This window comes from Callorhinus ursinus, unplaced genomic scaffold, assembly GCF_003265705.2.
Source record: "Callorhinus ursinus isolate GAN/ISIS: 27379988/994484 unplaced genomic scaffold, GSC_fseal_2.0 scaffold35, whole genome shotgun sequence".
In the NCBI taxonomy this organism is placed as follows: Eukaryota; Metazoa; Chordata; class Mammalia; order Carnivora; family Otariidae; genus Callorhinus; species Callorhinus ursinus.
This window is the reverse complement of record NW_027397097.1, coordinates 6,071,969-6,091,171: the sequence shown is the minus strand read 5'-3', so window position 1 is coordinate 6,091,171 and position 19,203 is coordinate 6,071,969. Positions and strand designations below refer to the sequence as shown.

Sequence of the window (19,203 nt, the reverse complement as noted above, 5' to 3'; positions counted from 1 at the left end):
GGGAAAGAAATGGATAAACTATTTTACAAATAGATTCTGGGTAGAATAAAGTAGCACAAAACATCCAAATTCCAAATGAATGATTTTCAACATAGGATTTTCAACAGAAGTATCAATTAATGGACATATAGAGAACACTCTACCATATAGCATATACATTCTTCTCAAATACACATGGAACATTTGGACAGACCATATGTTAGACTACAAGTTCTCAACAGACTTAAAAAGATAGATAACATAAAAAATACCTCCTCCAACCACAACAAAATGAAGTTACAAATAAATAACCAAACAAAAACAAAAATTCACAAGTCTGTGGCAATTAAATGACATGTTCTTTTCTTTCCTTTCTTTTTGGGGGCTATGTGCCTTCCCAATATCACTCTCCCTTTTTTCTTAATAAAAGAATCCCAATGTTTAACCTGAATACACTGCTACTTAGCTAAGAAAACTACATTTCCAAGAACTTTTTGCAGATTGGAATGGCCATGAGACTTGGAGTTCAAGATAAATGGAAGTCTGCCATGGTACTTTCAAGAAAAATAGAGGTCTCTGCTTCCCCTTTTCTGCTATAGGAAATGTGGCCCCAACAGCTAAAGCCATCTTGGTCTCTGAGGGGACACTGGGAATCTAAGCCCATGTCAGGGAGGAAGACCTTCCTCTGCCCTATGGTCCTTCTAAGTGGACTTAGAATCAAATTGACAGAGGCGCCTGGGTGGCTCAGTCAGTTAAGAATCCAACTCTTGATTTCCACTCAGGTCATGATCTCAGGGTCATGGGATCAAGTCCTGTGTAGGGTTCCATGCTCAGCACAGAGTCTGCTTAAGATTCTTTCTCTCGGGGCACGTGGGTGGCTCAGTTGGTTGGGCATCTGCCTTTGGCTCAGGTCATGATCCCGGGGTCCTGGGATTGAGCCCCACATCGGGCTCCCTACTCCAGGGAAAGCCTGTTTCTCCCTCTCCCACTCCCCTTGCTTGTGTTCCCTCTCTCACTGTGTCTCTCTCTGTCAAATAAATAAATAACATCTTTTAAAAAAAAAAAGATGCTTTTTCTCTCCCTCTCCCTTTGACCCTCCCCATACTCATGCTCTCATTTAAAAAAAAAAAATCAAATTCACATGGGACAAATTTATAGAAGAAAAACAAATTTAACAGTTACATGTATGGAGAATCCACACAGACATGAATTTCCAAAGACAATGAGGCAACATGAAGCTTATATGATCAAAGGAGAGGGGTACAGTCAGAGAACGCTGTTCTCTGTGTTCTCTGTGGGGAGAAAGACCACCAGCAAGAAGGTGAAAGGAGTTGTTTGGAAAAACAAGGTTGCCCTATTATGCAGATCAGTTATGAAGGTAAAGGGAAGTCTCTCTTAATAGCTCTCTTCCTGTTATAGACTCTCCTTCCCAATGTAAATTTAGGGAATTTGGGGGAGACAGAGTTTTCTTGTTTTTTTTTTTTTAAAGATTTTATTTATTCATTTGAGACACAGAGATATAGAGAGAGCGAGAGCACATGAGCAGGGAGAGAGGCAGAGGGAGAGGGAGAAGCAGGTTTCCCGCTGAGCCAGGAGCCCGATGTGGGGCTCCATCCCAGGACCCTGGGATCATGACCTGAGCTGAAGGCAGATGCTTAACCATCTGAGCCACCCAGGCGCCAGGACAGAGAGCTTTTTCCGTATCTGCTGTGTTTTAATTACTTTTTAAAAAATTTATTTATTTATTTTAGTAGCAGGGCAGAAGGAGAGAAAGAAAGAGAATCCAAGCAGACTCCCAGATGAGTGTAGAGCCCAACACAGGGCTCGATCTCAGGATCCAAAGATCATGACCTGGGCTGAAATCAAGAGTCCGACACTTAACTGAATGAGCCACCCAATTTGAGTTAATTACTTTTAACTCAAAATAATCTTTATACCAAGATGGCCCATCTTGGGCAGCCTGCCCTGGGCCCCTACACCGAAAATGGCTAAGCAACAAAATGAGAGAAGCTTGTGTCCCTGATACCAAAGAGCTGCCATCCAAACCCCGAACTACCTCTCTTCAGACTGAAATAAATCTACATCTTCTTTAAGGCACTAATTTTCACATATTTGTTACAGCCAAACCTAATCCTAACTGATGCAAAATATGTCCTTTATCAGTGCACCTTATTTCATTTGAATTAAAAATGCTAACAGCCTCGGGGCACCTGGGTGGCTCAGTCGTTAAGCGTCTGCCTTCGGCTCAAGCCCACATCGGGCTCCCTGCTCAGCGAGAGTCTGCTTCTCCCTCTCCCACTCCTTCTGCTTGTGTTCCTTCTCTGGCTGTGTCTCCCTCTGTCAAATAAATAAATAAAATCTTTAAAAAAAAAAAAAATGCTAACAGCCTCTTCTCTGTGAATACAAAGCCTGATACCATCCTGAAACTGAAACACAAATGCCTGGTCTTTGATACATTACACATCTTTGGTAAATTTAATGCTATTACATGAATGATAAATCTAAATTAATACAAATGTTTTAATAAAGAATGATTTCATTTTTTATTTTAATAATGTTAAGATGCAAAGAGAAGTATAAACATGAAGTTGATATCTTATGTCAGCTCCCCCCCTTTTTTTAATTGAGAGAGGAAGGGAGAGGGTGAGTGGGGGCGGAGGGGTTGGAGATTGGGAGAAGGGGCAGAGGGAGAGAGAAAGAATCCTAAGCAGACTCCTCACTGAGCCCGGAGCCTGATGCGCACGCAGCTCAATCTCATGACCCTGAGATCATGACCTGAGCCGATATCAAGAGTCAGAAGCTTAAACAACTGATCTACCCAGGTACCCCTATGTCAGCTCCTTTTAAAATTACAGTTGATACATAATGTTCCACCAATTTCAGGTGTATAACAGTGTTTGACAAGTCTATACATTATGCTGTGCTCACTACAAGTATACCCACCACCATTTGTCACCATACAATGCTAATTACAATACTATTTCCTATGCTGTAACTTTCATCCCCAAAACTTATTCATTCCATAACTGGAAGTCTCTATCTCCTACTTCACCCACTTTGCCCATTCTCCATGGCAACCATAGTTTGTTCTCTGTATTTATGGATCTGTTTTTACTGTTTGTTTTTTAGATTCCACATAAGTGAAATCATATGGTATCTGTGTTTCTCTGATTTATTTCATTTAGCCTAATACTATCTAGGCCCATCCATGTTGTCACAAATGGCAAGATAACATTCGTTTTTATGGCCGACCAATATTCCATTTTATATATCTTCTTTATCCGTTCATCTATGGATGGACACTTGGGCTACTTCCATCTTGTGGCTGTTGTTAATAATGCTGTGATAAACACAGAAGTGCATGTATCTTTTCAAATTAGTGTTGTTATTTTCTTTGGGTAAATGCCCAGTAGTGGGATTACTGGATCATATAATATTACTATGTTTTAATATATTTTTTAATTTGGGGGTATTTTTTTAAGTAATCTCTATATCCTCACAACCTTGAAATCAAGAGTTGCATGCTCTACCTATTAAGCCAGCCAGGTGCCCCAATTTCTCTAACTTTCTGAGGAACCTCCATGCTGTTTTCCATAGTGGCTACACCAATTTACATTCCCACCAACAGTGTACGAGGGTTCCCTCTTCTCCACATCCTCGCCAACACTTTTTATTTCTCGTCTTATTAATTCTAGTCACTCTTGCCTTTTCATTTTGTTGATGGTTTCCTTCACTGTGCAAAAGCTTTTCATTTTAATGTAGTCCCAAAAGTTTATTTTTGTTTTTGTTTCCCTTGCCTGAGGAGACATATCTAGAAAAATGTTGCTAAGGGTGATGTCAAAGAAATTACTGCCTATGTTTTCTTCTAGAAGTTTTATGATTTCAGTTCTTACATTTAGGTCTTTAATCCATTTTGAGCTTATTTCTGTGTATGGTATAAGAAAGTGGTCCAGTTTCATTCCTTTGCATGCAGCTACCCAGTTTTCCCAGCACCAACCCAACATGGGTTGTCTTTTTCCCATTATATATTCTTGCCCCCTTGTTGGAGATTAGTTGACCATATAAGCAAGGGTTTCTTTCTGGGCTCTCTTCTATTCTGTTCCATTAATCAATGTATCTGTTTTTGTGCCAGTACCATACTGTTTTGATAAACACCATATTCTTAAACAAGCAACGGATCAAAGAGGAAATCACAAGAGAAAGTAGAAAATACTTAGAGATGAATTAAAATAAACACAACATCCCAAAATTCATGGAATACAACAAAAGCAGCACTAAAGCGAAATTTATAGCTATAAACGCTTATTAGAAAACAAGATCAGGGGAGCGCCTGGGTGGTTCAATTGGTTAAGTGACTGCCTTCGGCTCAGGTCATGATCCCAGGGTTCTGGGATCAAGCCCTGCATTGAGATCCCTGCTGAGTAGGGAGTCTGCTTCCCCCCCCCCCACTTCCCGCAATTGTGCTTGCGTTCTCTCTCTCTCTCAAATAAATAGTCTTAAAAAAAAAAAAAAACAAAAGCAAGATCAGGGCACCTAGGTGGCTCAGTCAGTTAAGCAACCGACTCTTGATTTTGACTCAGGTCATAATCTCAGGGTCACGAAATCAAGCCCAGCATTGGGCTCTGTCCTGAGCATGGAGCCTGCCTGGGATTCAGTCTCTCTTTCTTTCTCACCCCCTGCCTCTCCCCTCCCCTGCTCGTGCTCTCTCAATCTCTAAAAACAAAACAAAAAAAAAACAAGAAAGATCTCCAAGCTGAAATGAAATAATGCTAATTAGTAACATGAATATATATAAAAATATACAACACACTGGTGAAGGTAAGCATATGGTCCAAATCTGAGTACTCTAATACTGTAATATAATGGTATATTAATCACTTACCTCTATCACCTCTAAAGGTGAAAGGACAAAAGTATTCAAAATAATCATAGCTGCAAAAAAACAAAAAAAAAACTATAGCTGCAAATGACATATCCAATAAAGAGTTAGTATCTCAAATATAAAAAGGACTGATACACCACCCAAGAAACCAAATAATCCAATTAAAAAATGGGCAGAAAATATGAACAGACATTTCTCCAAAAGAGACATGCAGATGGCCAACAGACACATGAAAAGATGCTCAACACCACTCATCCTCAGGGAAATGCAAATCAAAACCACAATGAGGTATCACCTCACACCTGTCAGAATGGCTAAAATCAACACAAGAAACAACAGGTGTTGGCAAGGATGTGGAGAAAAAGGAACGTTCATGTACTGCTGGTGGGAATGCAAACTAGTGCAGCCACTATGGAAAACAGTATGGACAGCCCTCAAAAAGTTAAAAATAGAACTACCTTACGATCCAGTCATTGCATTACTGGGAATTTACCCAAAGAATATGAAAACACTGGGGCGCCTGGGTGGCTCAGCCGGTTAAGCGTCTGCCTTCGGCTCAAGTCACGATCCCAGGGTACTGGGATCGAGCCCCGCGTCAGGCTCTCTGCTCAGTGGGGAGCCTGCTTCTCTCCTCTGCCTGTTGCTCCCCCTGCTCTCTCTGTCAAATAAATAAATATTAAAAAATAATAATTTTTAAAAAATTTTTAAAAAGAATATGAAAACACTAATTTGAAGGGATATATGCACCCTATGTTTATTACAGCATAATTAACAATAGCCAAATTATGGAAGCAGCCCAAGTGTCCATCCATAGATGAATGAAGAAGATGTAGCATATATATACATAATGGAATATTTTTCAGCCATAACAAAGAATTAAATCTTGCCATTTGCAACAACATGGATGATCTAGAGTATAATGCTAAGCCAAATAAGCCAGTCAGAGAAAGACAAATACCATATGATTTCACTCATATGTGTAATTTAAGAAACAAAACAAATGAGCAAAAGAAAAAAAGAGAAAGAGAGAGAAACCAAGAAACAGACTTCTAACAATAGAGAACAAACTGATGGTTACCAGAGGGGAGGTTGGGGAGGAACGGGTTAAATAGGGGATGGGGATTAGGAGTGTATTTATCATAATGGGCACTGAGTAATGTACAGAACTGTTGAATTACTACAATGTACAACTGGAACTAATATAACACTGTATGTTAGCCATGCTGTAATTAAAACAAAATTAAAAAACCTAACTACAATAATTTATTAATGAATAGACAATAAAAACAGGTAAATTGTTATATCAAAAACTTACGAGGAGGAGAATAAAAGGGTAGAGTTTTAGTAAGAGAAGTTGTTAGCGGGGAAAAAAAGACTATTATATCTCTAAGTTGTCTTATGTAAGCCTCATGGTAATCACAAAGCAAAAACCTACAGAAAAATAAAGAGGAGGGAATCAAAGCATATAACTATAGAAAATCAATTCACAAAATAAGGCAACAAGAGGAAGGAAGGAATAAGGGAACTATGTAACAGCCAGAAAACAATTAAGATGGCATTAGTAAGTCCTCAACTATCAACTATCAACAATTACTCTAAATGTAAATGGATTAAATTCTGCAATTAAAAGGCACAAAGTGGCTGGCTGGATAAAAAACAAGACCTGACTATATGCTTGCTGGCTACAACAGATTCACTTCAGCTTTAAGGACATGCATATGCTCAAAGTGACAGTATGGAAAAAGATATTCCAAGCAAAGGAAAACAAAAGAGAGCAGGGGTAGCTATGCTCAGACAAAATAGACTTTAAGATAAAAACTGTAACAAAAGACATGAGGCGCCTGGGTAGCCCAGTCAGTTAAGAGGCTGACTTTCGCTCAGGTCATAATCCCAGGGTCCTGGGATTGAGCCCCACATCAGGCTCCCTGCTTAACAGGGAGCCTGCTTCTCCCTCTCCCTCTGCCTGTTGCTCCCCCTGCATGTGCTCTCTCTCTCTGTCAAATAAATAGAAAAACAAAAAACAAAACAAAACAAAACAAAAAACAGCAACAAAAGACAAAGATCATTATGTAATAACAAAGGCTTAATTCATCAAGAGGATATAATAACTGTAAATATGTATGCACCCAACATCAGAGCACCTAAATACATTAAGAAATACTAACTGATCTGAAGGGAGAAATACACAATACAATTAATAGTAGGAGACTTCAATATGCCACTTTTAACAATGAATGAATGAATAGTAAACCCAGACAGAAAACTAATACAGAAAAGTTGGACTTAAACTACGCTTGACACCAAAAGGACCTAACAGACATATATAGAACATTCCATACAACCAAGAGCAGCAGAATACACATTCTCCAGAATAGATCACATGTCACAAAACATATCTTAGTAAAAATTTTAAAACTGAAATCATACAAAGTATCTTCTCTGACCCCAGTAGTATAAAACTAGAAATCAACTAACATGGAGGAAAACTAGAAATTCACAAATATGTTTAAATTAAACAACATATTCCTGAACAACCAATGGAGCAAAGAAGAAATCAAAAGGTACATTTAAAAATATCTTGAAATAGGGCACCTGGGTGGCTCAGTCGTTGAGCATCTGCCTTCAGCTCAGGTAATGATCCCAGGGTCCTGGGATGGTCCTCACATCGGGCTCCCTGCTCAGCGGGGAGCCTGCTTCTCCCTCTCCCACTCACCCTGCTTGTGTTCCCTCTCTTGCTGTCTCTGTCAAATAAATAAATAAAACCTTAAAAAAAAATCTTGAAATAAATGAAAATGGAAACACAATATACCAAAACTTACAGGATACAGCTAAAGTAGTTCTAAAAGGAAAGTTTATAGCAATAAATACCTGTATTAAGAAAAAAAGAGGGGCGCCTGGGTGGCTCAGATGGTCAAGCATCTGCCTTTGGCTCAGGTCATGATCTCCAGGTCCTGGGATCAAACCCCATGTTGGGCTCTCTGCTCAGTCAGGAGTCTGCTTCTCTCTTTCCCTCTGCCTCTCCTCCTGCTTATGTTCTCTCTTTCTCTCTGTATCTTTCTGTCTCAAATGAATAAGTAAAAAATCTTTAAAAAAAGAAAGATGTTGGGGCACCTGGGTGGCTCAGTCAGTTGAATGTCAGACTCTTGATTTCGGCTCCAGCCATGATCTGGGGGTTGTGGGATGGGGCCTAGCATCAGGATCCGTGCTTAGTGGAGTCTGCTTGAGATTCTCTCTCCCTTTCCCTCTGCCCCCCACCACCCCACGAGCATGTTCTCTCTCTCTCAAATAAATCTTTAAAAAAAGAAAAAAGAAAGATCTCAGATAAACAACCTAACTTTATAACTCAAAGAACTAGGAAAAAAGTAAGCCCAAAGTTAGGAGAAGGAAAGAAATAAAAATCAGAGTGGAAATAAATGAATTAGATTAATGAAATGAAGAGCTGGCTTTTTAAAAGATAAAAACTGATAAACCTTCAGCTACACTAACTCAGAAAAAAAGCAAGAGAATTCAAATAAATAAAATCAGAACTAAGAGAGAACATTACAACTAATACCACAGAAACAAAAAGGATCATGAGAGACTACTATAACAATTATATGCCAACAAATTGGAAAACCTAGAAGAAACGGATAAATTCCTAGGTATATACAATTCACCAAGACTGAATCAGAAAGAAAAAGAAAATTTTTTTTAAAGATTTTTTTTTTAATTTATTTTTGACAGAGAGAGAGCATAAGCAGGGGAACAGCAGAGGGAAAGGGAGAAGCAGACTCCCCGCTGAGCGGCTCGATCCCAGGACCCTGGAATCATGACCTGAGCCGAAGGCAAACGCTTAACTGTCTGAGCCACCAAACAATAACAAGTAAGGATATTGAATCAGTAATCAAAAACCTCCCGGGGCGCCTGGGTGGCTCAGTTGGTTAAGTGACTGCCTTCGGCTCAGGTCATGATCCTGGAGTCCTAGGATCGAGTCCCGCATTGGGCTCCCTGCTCAGCGGGGAGCCTGCTTCTCCCTCTAACCCTCCCCCCTCTCATGTACTTTCTCTCTCTCTCATTCTTGCTCTCTCAAATAAATAAATAAATCTTTAAAAATAAAAAAAACCCTCCCAACACAGAAAAGCTGAGAACAAGTAGTTTCCTTGCTGAATTCTAAATATTTAAAAGGATTAACACCAAACTTTCTCAAACTGTTCCCAAAAAATAGAAGAGAAGGGAATACTTCCAAACTTGTATTCATGAATCCAGCATTACCCTGATACCAAATACTAGGTGACATCATATATATTTGGAATCTAAAAAAGCCAAACTCAGAGAAATAGAGAATAGAAGGGTAGTTACCAAGGGTTGGGGGTGGGGAACTGAAGAATGAGAACATACAGGTCAAGGTGTACAAACTTCCAGTTATAGAATTAACAAGTTCTGGAGATTTAATGTACAGCATGGTGATTACAGCTAATAATACTATATGATATACTTAAAAGTTGCTAAGAAAGTTCATCTTAAATGTTCTCACCACACACACACACACACACACACACACACACACACACACACACAAATGATAATTATGTGACAGGTAATTATATGACAGGTAATTATGCAATGCTATGCTGGTAATCATTTTACAATATATGTTTATCAAATCAACACATTGTACACCTTAACCTTATATAACATTACACAGCTCACCCTTGAACAACACAGGTTTGAACTGCACAGGTCCAATAAATATAATACAGTACTGTAAATATTTTCTTTTCCTTATGAGTTTCTTACTAACATTTTCTTTCTGGGGCTTACTGTATTGTAAAAATATAGTATATAATACATATAACACAGAAAATATGTGCTAATCAACTGTTTATGTTATTGGTAAAGCCTCCAGTCAACAGTAAGCTACTAATAATTATATCCTGGGGGAGTCAAAAGTTCTATATGGCTTTTTGATTGCGTGGGCAGATCGGTGTTCCTCAACTCCGTATTATTCAAGGGTCAACTGTTTTCAATTATATCTCAATAAAACCAGAGACAAAATCCAAAAAATATATATATATTTCCAAGTAACTTAACTGAATCCTAGAACAAAATTCAAGGCTATTTCTGGTATACCAAAAATATCCAGCACCCAACAAGGTAAAATACACAACCTCTGGCATCCAATCAAAGATTACCAAGCATATGGGTGGCTCAGTAGGTTGGGCGTCCAACTCTTGGGTTTCAGCTCAGGTCATCGTCTTGGGATCATGGAATTGCGCCTCATACCAGGCTCAGTGCTCAACAGGGAGTCTGTTCAAGGATTCTCTCCCCTTCTCCCTCTGCCCCTCCCCCCTGCTTCCTCTCGCTCTCTCTCCCTTTAAAACAAATAAAAAAATCTTTAAAAAAAAAAAGATTGCCAAGCATACAAAGAAGAAACATAACCCATAATGAGACAAATAATCCAGTGAAACCAATCCAGAACAAACACATATGTTAGAATTAGCAGACCAGAATTAAAACAGTTCATATAAAAGTCTAGAAAATACAAACTAACCTATAGTGTCAGAAAGTAGAACAGTGGTTGTGGGGTAGAGATGAGGTAGAGGCAACAGTGGGATGGAAAGGGAGGACTTACAAAAGGGACATGAGAAAACCTGGAGGTGATGGGTATGTTCAATACCTTGATTGTGGTGATGGTTTCACGTGTATATATGTCAAACCTTTATTTGTACACCTTAAGTATGCACATTCTCTTGTATGTCAACTATACCTCAATAAAACTGTTTTTAAAAAAAGTTTTGCCTCCGGAGAGTAGAATTAGAGGGTAGAGAGAAAAGAGGAAAAGGCACTGCTTTTTGGTTTTATTACAACTCTTCTACCACTAGCTGGATTTTTATTTATTTTTTAATGTACTGGATTTTTACACTTTTAACACATCACTTTGATAAAATAAATTAAAGAAACTTTTAGGAAAGGGAATAAAACAGTTGGGGATAGTTTCATAGATGTGATAAGATTTGAGCTAGATACTGAAAAGAGAGAGGAACTAAAGCCTACTGTCGAATTAAGTACCTACTGGACTTAACTTTATACATGTGCTAACTTGCTTCTCACAACAACCTTGTGAAACACTGCCCCATTAAGCAAACAATAAAGTCAGGCTAAGAGATTATTTTTTTTAAGATTTTATTTATTTATTTGAGAGAGAGAGAGAGCAAGAGAGACAGAGACAAGCACGAGTTGGGGCGAGGGGCAGAGGGAGAAGCAGACCCCCTGCTGAGCAGGGAGCCTGACTCGGGCCTCCAGGATCATGATCTGAGCAGAAGGCAGACACTCAACCAACTGAGCCACCCAGGCACCCCAGGGAAGAGATTATTTAATTTACCCAAGTTCTCACAGTAAACAAATAGCAGAGCCAAGATTTTATTCCAGGTCTACCTGTACTTATAGTCAATGTTCTTACCCTTAAATGTACTAGCACAATGTTTGTACAAAGAAGGTCCTTATTAATATTTTAAAAATTATACCAAAGAGGTCATGCCTAGGTGGCTCAGCCGGTCAGGCGACCAACTCTTGATTTTGGCTAAGATCATGATCTCGGGGTTGTGAGATCAAGTCCTGTGTCAGGCTCAACACTCAGCGTGGGAGTCCGCTTGGAATTCTCTCTCTCCCTCACCCTCTACCCCTTCCCCCACTCATGCTCTCTAAAATAAATAAATAAAACCTTTTTAAAAAATTATATAGGGGGAGAAGAAAAGATGGCGGAGGAGTAAGGGACCCCATTTCAACTGGTCCCCGGAATTGAGCTGGATATCTACCAGACCATTCTGAGCACCCACAAAATCAGCCTGAGATGTAAGAAGATCTGGATCTCTACAAACAGAATATCGCAGGTGGTTGGTTTCCAGGCACGAAGCAGAGAGCTGTAATTCCTCGGGCAGATATCGGAGGATAAACGGCAGCGGGAGGGAGCCTGACCGCGGGGATCCTACACCACCGGTGAGAGACAGCCTCGCTTGCTGGGGATGGGGCACAGACTCGCAGACCGGGTAGCAGAGGGGAAAGGGCTTTAGGGCAGTCCCCGGGACGGAAACCGGAGTGGCAGGGTTGCGGGTGCAAACTGGAAGCGGCTGGCGGTTACAAAGGACAGAGATGTGCTGCGACCTGGGGGCAGGGCTGGGGGCACTGCGGAGGGGCACACAACCCAGGACGCTGTAGTTTATAGCAGCACACACAGAAACGGAGACAGTGTGGCCTGGAGAGCTCACTGAAGAACAGACTGCGATCTCTCTGCTCTGTGGCAGAGGGTTGGAAACGGTCTCTTCTGCTCTGACTCGCGGAAAAGCGGAAAGCTGCCAGAGAACAAAAGCCCCAAAAAACTGATTCCCAGTGAGCCCATCCCCCACCACAGGGGGCAGGGCAACTCTGCCCAAACAGGGTTGCCTGAGTAACAGCACGGCAGGACCCTCCCCGAGAAGACAGGCTGGGAAAACAAGAGGCCAGCAACCTTAAGGTCCCTAGAAACAGGTGCATCTTGCTAGGGTTCTGGTCAATAATTTGGACTCTATACATTCCCTCAACCACCCATCAACAGAATGACTAGGAGGAGGAACCCCCAAAATAGTAAAGACTCAGAGATTATGAGGTATGCTGCAGATTTACAAATGGATGCAGATATAACCAGGATGTGGGAGATGGAATGCAGGCTAGCAATTGTGAAGACAATGGCTGGAATGGAGAAATCAATTAATGGCAACATTCTCTAAGGGCAGAAATGAAAGCTGAACCGGCAGAACTTAAAAATGCTATCAATGAGATCCAATCCAATCTAGATAATCTAACAGCTTGGGTAAGTGAGGCAGAAGAACGAATAAGCAACCTGGAAGACAATATAATAGATAAAAAGGGAAAAGAGGAGGCCAGGAAAAAACAACTCAGAATCCATGAAAATAGAATCAGAGAAATAAGTGACACCATGAAGTGTTCCAATGTCAGAATAATTGGAATCCCAGAGGGAGTGGAGAGAGAGAGAGAGAGGACTAGAAGATGTATTTGAGCAAATCATAGCTGAGAACTTCCCTAATATGGGGAATGAAACAAACATTTGAGTCCTAGAGGCAGAGAGGACCCCTCCCAAGATCAAGGAAAACAGGCCAACACCCTGGCATGTTAACAGTAAAACTTGCAAATCTTAGAACCAAGGAAACCATCTTAAGGGCAGTTAGGGGAAAGAGAGTCCTTACATACAGAGGGAGGAACATCAGAATAACGTCAGACCTATCCACAGAGACCTGGCAAGCCAGAAAGGCCTGGCAAGACATATTCAGGGTACTAAACGAGAAGAACATGCAGCCAAGAATACTTTATCTGGCAAGGCTGTCATTCAGAATGGATAGAGAGATGCAGAGCTTCCAAGACCGGAAGAAACTGAAAGAATATGTGACCACTAAGCCGGCCCTGCAAGAAATATTAAGGGGGGTTCTATAAAAGGAGCAAGACCCCAAGAGTGATATACAACAGAAATTTATAGGGACAATCTATAAAAACGTCTTCACAGGCAACATGATGACAATTAATTCTTATCTTTCAATAATCACTCTCAATGTGAATGGCCTAAATGCTCCCATAAAACGGCACAGGGTTGCAGATTGGATAAAAAACAGGACCCATCCATATGCTGTCTACAAGAGACTCATTTTGAACCTAAAGATACATCCAGACTGAAAGTGAAGGGATGGAGATCCATCTTCCATGCCAATGGACTTCAAAAGAAAGCTGGGGTAGCAATTCTTATATCAGACAAATTAGATTTTAAAGGCCAGCATTACCTTAATCCCCAAACCAGGCAAAGACCCCATCAAAAAGGAGAATTTCAGACCAATATCCCTGATGAATATGGATTCCAAAATCCTCAACAAAATCCTAGCTAATAGGATCCAACAATACATTAAAAGGATCATCCACCACGACCAAGTGGGATTTATCCCCAGGATGCAAGGGTGGTTCAACATTAGCAAATCAATCAATGTGATAGAACACATTAATAAGAGGAGGGAGAAGAACCATATGGTCTTCTCAATTGATGCCGAAAAAGCATTTGACAAAATACAACATCCTTTCCCGATTAAAACTCTTCAGAGTATAGGGATAGAGAGAACATTACTCAAGTTCATAAAATCCATCTATGAAAAACCCACAGCGAATATCATCCTCAATGGGGAAAAGCTGAGAGCCTTTCCCTTAAGATCAGGAACACATCAAGGATGCCCACTCTCGCCACTATTGTTCAACATAGTACTAGAAGTCCTAGCAACAGCAATGGAGCACTGGGTGTTATACGAAAACAATGAATTGTGGATCACCACATCAAAAACTAATGATGTATTGTATGTGACTAACATAACATAATAAAATTAAAAAAAATTGTAATGACTGCATACTATTCTATCTAGTACAAGGGTTAACATTTAAATTGATATCCCTTTCTCATTATTATAAATAATGCTATCATAAATATTTTTATGTAAATATTGTTTTCCTTTACTTAAAATGTTAATAAAGGCAAAAAAATGACCAGAAAAAGAATTATATCAAAGAGTATTCTATTAAAAATGTTTTAAGTAATTTCCCAATTGCACAAATAGCAAAGTAATTTGCCTACATGGAGTGTGAAAACATAAGGTGAGGAACTAGATAGATTCATAGCTATATATCCAAATGACAGTTTTCAATAGCTTTAAGTAAACCTGCCAAAGATGCTGAAACCTGCAGAAGATGCTATTCAGGAGGGCCCTAGGATTCAAACTAATGAAAATCTTTACTGATGGCTGAAATAAAGGAATCGAAATATACAGATAATATTAAATTCAGCTGAGAAGTCAATACTATGAAAGTCAGAAACACATTTCAAATGACCTGGAGACAGGAGGTAGTAGAGTCTTACAAACTACATAAAACTCAATTAAGGACAATGCAAAGTTTTACAAATTAGAATGAGAAACTGCAAACCACAAATATAGGCTGCTGTGAGAGACAGAATAAGGACCACTATAAGAGAAAGATCCAAAGAGAGAAAGATGACAGTAGACTATTCTTGGGGAAAATCTGAATATACTACCTCAAAGCAAAATTTAGAGGTAAAAATGGAAAGAGATGGGTAGTGGTCATCCTTCTCTCTCCTTTAATTCAGCTTCTCTTTGGAATGTTTACCTATTTATGGAACCCTAAACAAACATAGATCCTAAGTACTGAGAGAAGAAACTAAAATAAAGGAATCATTCACTTAATAAAACACGCCATATGAGAACGGCATGAATGTAGTCTTCAAATATCTGAAGGATTGTTAAACTACGGGTGATTGAGGCTTCCAGAAGCTGTAAAATATCAAAATTAAAATCAATGAAGTTACAGAGAAGCAGATTTCTACTCAATATAAGGCAAAACATTCTAAAATTAGAGCTGTCCAAAGAAAGCATAACAAGCTGCCTTATTAGACTATGAACTTTTTTGGACAGGGGCCATATCTTACTAATACTTGTAATGCTTTTCACTTGGTACAATACCAAGGACAGAGCAGACACTCAGGAAAAGTCTGGGGGAATGACTAAATCCATGCATGCATGAATGAAACCAGAGTATAGTAGTTTCTCCCTTATCCTCTGGTATTATTCATAAAATTATGTGTTTCTTTCTCTTCTGATTTAACAATGGTTATAGCAGATGGCAGCTTGTTTTGCTCGTAAGCTTTACATACAGAGAGAGATGAAAGAATGGATGAATTAAGAAAGAAAAGACAAAGTTTTACAGGCTATTAGACATACCCTTTTTTTAACAAAAGTATTAAAAATAATAATTAATTTTTAAATTAATAAAAAAGAAAGTAAAACTGAATATGAAAATGACTAAAAGAGAGGCACCTGGGTGGATCAGTCAGTTAAGCATCTGCCTTCGGCTCAAGTGTCCTGGGATCGAGCCCCACATCAGGCTCCCTGCTCAGCGGGGAGTCTGCTTCTCCCTCTCCTTCTGCCCCTCCACGCCCCCACCCCCCACCCTCCACCCCGCTCCTCTGCACGGGCTCTCTCTCTCTCAGGCTCTCTCTCAAATAAATAAATAGAATCTTAAAAAAAAAAATGACTAAAAGAAAGATTAGAGACCTGATTTTTACATGTTTTTTATAGCATCCTTTTTTTAAAAAAAGATTTTTATTTTTTTATTTGTTGGGGGGGGGGGGGGGGGGGGGGGGGGGGGGGGGGGGGCGCAGGGTGGAGCAGAGGGTGAAGGACAAGCAGACTCCATGCTGAGTGGGGAGTGTACCGGGGCTTGATCCCATGACTCTGAGATCATGACCTAAGCTGAAATCAAGAGTCAGACGCTTACCCAACTGAGCCACCCAGGTGCCCCATAGCAAATGCATCCTTGCTGTGAAACATAAAAAAATTCACGCTCTAAAATTTCCTCCCACCTCTTTCCCTACTTACTTATTTTTATTAGTCATTTCCACATTGTCAAGGCCTGTATATTTTGCATTGTCAAGGATTTACATTTCATTCTGCAGACCACATTTTCCACCCTTGTGGGTTTTTTTTAATAACAGCTTTATCAAGATATAATTCACATATCATAAAACTTAACCTTTTCATGTATAAAATTCAGTGGTTTTTAACTTATTTACCTATTTGTGCAACCATCATCACTAATCTTAGGATATTTTCATCAGCCCAAATGAAACCCCAGACCCATTAGCAGTCACTCCCCATCTCTCCTCCCCACAGTCCCTGGCAACTACTAATCCACTTGCCATGTCTATGGATTCGGCTATTTTGGATATCTCATATAAATGAAATCATATAATATGTAGTCTTTTGTGTCTAGCTTCTCTCACTTAGCATAATGTTTTCAAGGCTCATCCATTTTGTAGCATGCATGTATCTATAACTTCATTCTTTTTTACTGCCAAATAGTCCACTGAGTGGATATGCCACATCTTATTTATATATTCATCAGTTAAGACATCTGGGTTGTTTCCCACTCTTTGACTATTATAAATAATGTGATATGAACATTCATAATACAATTTTTTTGTGTAGACATGTTTTCAATTCTCTAGGGTATATTCCTAGGACATGAATTCCTGTATCATATGGTAATTCTATGTTCAGCCTTGTTTTTAGCCTCAAATCTCAATCTAAATGGATATTGTGCCTACCACTAGTCTTTTTCCCCATGACTTTTCTTCCCATTTTGCCTTTATTTTTTTTAACCATGATCAACTTGTTTAGATTTCACAATCCATCTTCATGTAGTTTTTCAGGGAGTTATATATATTGTATTCCCTAACATCTTGAGTGTTTGAGAATATTGTGCCCTGCCTTTATTCTCAAAAGATGACTTAGCTATAAACTGTTGGGATCTCTCTTTCCTTCGAAAAGTACTGTGCTGTTGTCTTCCAGACTGAACATTACTATGGAGAAGTTTGAAGCTAGCATGAATTTTTCCCTTGTAGAAGACTTGCTTTCTTGACTAGACTCCTGAAATATTACTGCATTATACCTGAATCTGTGTATTTGGGTAGATAAAAGGCCTTGAGATCAGATAATGATGCTGTACCCACTGTATCTCTCTATAGAGCTAAGAAAACATAGTAATAAAGACATTTTTTACTCCTGAGTCAGACTGACAACTTGGATCTTTTACTGAAAGTTCTAGGGCTCCACATGTAATTTTCAGTAGCATCAAAACACATCACATACCTAGATACAAATCTAACAAAAGAGGTTTAAGACTAAAACTCCTGACAGGCTTTTTGGGTGCAAATTGAGAAAGTGATTCTAAACTTTATATGAAAATTCAAAAGGCCAAGAAGAATCCAGACAATCTCAAATAACAACAAAGAGTATTTACACAACTAGATATCAAGGCCTATTTGCAAGGATAGACAAATAGAACAACAGAAAAGACCCCAAGAATCAACTTGTACAGTCACCTGATTTATGACAAATGTGGCCCTGCATACAGTATAGAAAAAATGGTCTTTTCAATAAAGGGCACTGGATCAACTAGATACTTACATGGGGAAAAAAAAAATCTGGACCCCAAATTCACTTTTTATACAAAAATAAATTCGAGATGTACTGCAGATCTAAACATGAAAGGTAAAACAATGTAACTTTTAGAAGAAAACACAGGAAAATATCCTGATGACCTTGGAGTCGCAATGAGTTATTAAAACAGGACACCAAAAGTTTAACTACAAAGGCAAAAAAACTATAAAGTCAAGAAGCTAAGATTATAAAGTCAAGAAGAACAAAAGGTTGTTTTTAAAAAGCTGATTTAAAGAATAGATATGAAATTGTAAATAAGGAGATATATAAATATTAGCTAATTTAACTTTACCGAACAAAAAGAATGCACATAAAATGATCACGGACTGAAAATTTCTTCTTAAAAAATGGTTTCAGTCGGGGCACCTGGGGGGCTCAGCTGGTTAAGCATCTGCCTTCAGCTCAGGTCATGATCTCAGGGTCCTGGAATTGAGCCCTGAGTCAGGTTCCCAGTTCAGCAAGGAAACTGCTTCTCCCTCTCCTTCTCTCCCTCCCCCTACCCACTCATGCACAAGCATGTGCACTCTCTCAAATAAATAAAATCATTTAAAGAAATGATGTAAATCAAGGACCAATCAAACTCTAAGTAGAAGTAATTTAGCTTTTATTTTCTACCATTCATTTATATTAATATCTTAAATTATAATATAGCCACATTGTAGAAAATACAGGGAAAAAAAGAAAAATCCATTATTTTACCATCTTAAAATATCCATTTTTATCATTTTGGTGTTTGGGGAACCCTCACCAAACCACAGAGCAATTTGCACAAGAAAAGTTTACTATAAAGAATCATGAGAGAATTGGAGTAATGAGGGATTGCCTAGTAAGAAGTAAGAGAACTCTTCAGAATATAGGAACAGCAAATGTAAGGAATGGCCACTATTCCTAGGTTGGAGATAGAATACTAAAAGAAGAGGTCCCAGCCAGGACTGAGATCTACACCTTGTGGGAGAGGGCATGACAGCAGCTCACAGAACAGCAGAAAAGTTGCTGTAGTACCACAACTGCAGAGCTTACTGAAAATCGTACCCTTAAGAACTTGTTCTTCATATGCCCTCTAGGGAGCCAGGAAACGCTGATCGCATGGAGGGGGGGAGCTCCTGGCCAGTAGGTGCTGCTGATTGCAGGGCTCTGCAGGAGCTATCACTGTGAAAGCAGACCAAACTGTAAGATCTGGGCACTAGAGGAAGCTTCATGCACTGTCAGAGAGACACTAGATAAGCCACTTGTACTGCAAGAGCCAGGCACTGCAGGAGCCACCAG

At 39.3% G+C, this 19,203-nt stretch overlaps 1 protein-coding gene across 3 annotated transcripts in view; it reads right to left on the bottom strand.

Moving 5' to 3' along the window:
• Positions 1-19,203, bottom strand: part of ACER3 (alkaline ceramidase 3) — a 162,879-nt gene that overhangs the window by 109,937 nt on the left and 33,739 nt on the right. Inside the window, exons 2-3 of one of the 3 annotated variants that reach the window (XM_073879758.1) lie at positions 7,730-7,918; positions 7,454-7,602 (exon numbers count right to left, since the gene is read on the bottom strand). The exons of 1 other annotated variant lie outside the window; for it this stretch is intronic. The gene's annotated coding sequence lies outside the window, so the exon portion shown is untranslated. The remainder of the gene's footprint in view (positions 1-7,453; positions 7,603-7,729; positions 7,919-19,203) is intronic. One more of the 3 variants, XM_073879757.1, reaches the window with a different exon arrangement.